Raw genomic sequence first — 3,045 nt, 5'->3', positions numbered from 1 at the left:
TATCTCCTTTTAGCATGATCCGACCCAGTTGTTTTCTTGATTTTGTTTTAGAATTAATCTCTTCTGCATCATCTAATACAAGGTTCATATACTCATCAAAACCTATGATACAGCCCTCTATCCACATATTCACTTGCTCATACAGCCACACCTGAATCCGGGATCTATTTTGCAAGTATCTGAAGATAAGGTTGAAGGGTTGCACCATCACCTTCCGCACTCTCTGGCCCTGGCCACAGTATGCCATGGTGGAAGCTCACAATGACCACAGTAAGCCACATGCTAGCTCAGAAGGCAACTTACCCTTACTTCTTATTCAGTCAAATACCTCCTTCAGTGTAGAACTCTCTCTCTAGGATACCAAACCAAAACTAAGCCCGTTGCTGTCAAGTTGATTCTGACTAATAGTGTCCTGGAAACTTCAGCTACTCTTCAGTCTTCCAAACCTTTATTTCTGTTTCCTAAGGCTATCAAGTCCACTATGCTCTGCTTGTCATCATCCTACCTTTGCCAGAGTCTGGTAAATGCCTCCAGTCAGAAATCTGGAGCTATTACTTCTCTCAGGGATCCTGCACTGCCAGTTGCCCAACTCAGAAAAGAGCTGTTTCATATGCCTTGTCCATTTTTCCAGAAGCTCATGGCAGGAGGGCCATTTTATTAAGTTATTCTGTCATAATCATAGGTATGAGTGCACCATCTATGATTCCTAAAAGTCCCTAGAGAATTCAGATGTGCATTCAAAGTCATATTTGTCAAATTAACAGTCCACAACTGAATGAACTCATCTTTATGGCATATATAACCAAATATATATATTTGTAACGTATTTAAATTATCCTTAACTCTGTGTTGAAATTAAATGTATAAGCATTTCCTCACTTGAACTTCTACTATTTTTCAGTCCAATGTGTCCTGTGGTCAATTAATTTACTACTTAATACCCAGGTAACCTAGTTACTATCTATCAGAGTGTTTTCATTTTCATGTATAACTGAATAATAACTTGTGAATAACTATGGTCTAGAATTTGGTTCTGATTTTACGCCAATTAAATTTGCCTTGGGAGATATGGGTATAGGAAACTAATCTCATAACCATACATTATACTTTGTTATGTTATGCCATATACATATGGTGATTGTAAAATACTTCAAAACTAAGAACAAAAATGATGATATACATTAAAAACAAAAGCAATGACCAAAGCTAAAATGATCCAGTAAGTTCATTTATTAGTTGCAAGTAGAGTTTGATTTAGAGGTAAAAGAGCTTCTGCAATGTGTTAATCCCACAAAGTGATGAACAAAGCCACATTAAAGAAATGTAAGCCAAGTCTCAAATATTAAAAGCACCTATCGCCTATGGACTCCTGGTGTGGCACTGCAGGATAATGCATTGGGCCACACGGTCGGTGGTTCAAACTCACCAACTTTTCCTCGGAAACCCTATCCAGGGTCACTATGAATCGGAACTTGACTCCACAGTACTTAACAACAACAATTGCCTATAGCATGCGTACTGTATTATCAAAGATTTTTTTTTAATTAAATGTTACTCTGCAAGAAATACTGAAAACAATCAAACTAAAACCAATATAATTTAATTCCAATGAATTTAAAATGTAACCCAGTTCTGTACATACAGCATTTAAATATTTCCAATAACTTTTTTTCTCTTCTTCCTGTTGGCATTTTGAAAAATCAAATTTCTATCTTCAGTAGTATTAAAATGAAAACATATCTGATTGACAGCAAATTAAATCATATTTCAATTATCCTTGTGATAATGATCCTAATGAAGTAATCAGGTCACTGCTATGAATCTAAAATTACAATTTATATTAAGAAACTGAAAATATATGTTCATTGTATATTTGCATCTTAATATAATTCATTATTACAATATTCCTTTTAGTTATTTCAGGGACATCAATGTACCAGGTGCTATACTATGCTCTTTGTAGGCTTGGTCTTATAGCAGTTTATTATCCATCTTTGATTAATAATTTATTTCAGGTTGCAGAGCCATTCTGTGGACATGTCCAGCTGGTTGACCTATGGAATTGACCATGTGTCTGTCAGTGAGCTCAAGGATAAAGATAGGTCATTTGGCAAGCCAAGTGGAGTCGAATTCCATAGAACTCATATTCTATAATTTTATGGATCTCACGGCAGTGGAGACCCCCATGCCTATTCATCACCACACTTTTCAAGGGTCCTGCTAGGAAGGGAAGTAGAGGTTATAATTGTGAGCTATTCTCTACACTGCCATTATACTTCATTGGCAGTATCCCCTTAATGTCATTAGTTTGAAAGTGTTGGGGAAAATAAAATTGGTCCTCTTTTGAATAAAGACTGGGATTCCTCTGAATGTGAAAAAGGGAAGAATTTTCATTCAGTTTTACAGCTTCAGGCCTTCTAAACAATGAAGTGCAATGTGAGGAGACTGTCAAACTATGAATTTTTATAATAGTATGAAGCATTGAGGGAAATTAAGTTAACATTTAAATCCTATTAACCTTATTTTTGCTAAAGCAAATAGAAGAATTGAAGGGGTCCAAGAGCTGAACAGAAAATTTCAAAGATCAGCTTGAGAATATAAAACCAAATACTATAATAAAATATGCAAAGATTTGGAATTAGAAAACCAAAAAGGAAGAACATGGTCAGCATTTCTCAAGCTGGGGAAACTGAAGAAAACATTCAAGCCTCAACTTTCGTTATTGAAAGATTCTCTGGGCAAATTATTGAATGATGCAGAATCCATCAAGAAAAGATGGGAGGAATACACAGAGTCATTGTACCAAAAGGAATGGTTGATGTTCAACCATTTCAAGAGGTACCATATAAACAAAAGCCAATGATACTCAGGGAGGAAGTCCAAAGTGCATTGAAGAAATTGGCAAAGAACAAGGCACCAGGAACTGATGGAATGAAAATTGAAATCTTTCAAGACAGCGAGGTGGCACAGGAGGCACTCACTCATCTCTGCCAAGAAATTTGGAAGACAACTATCTGGCCGACTGATTGGAAGAGATCCATATTT

The sequence above is a fragment of the Chrysochloris asiatica genome, unplaced genomic scaffold (assembly GCF_000296735.1).
Source record: "Chrysochloris asiatica unplaced genomic scaffold, ChrAsi1.0 scaffold00018, whole genome shotgun sequence".
Classification (NCBI taxonomy): domain Eukaryota; kingdom Metazoa; phylum Chordata; class Mammalia; order Afrosoricida; family Chrysochloridae; genus Chrysochloris; species Chrysochloris asiatica.
This window is presented reverse-complemented; position numbering follows the sequence as displayed.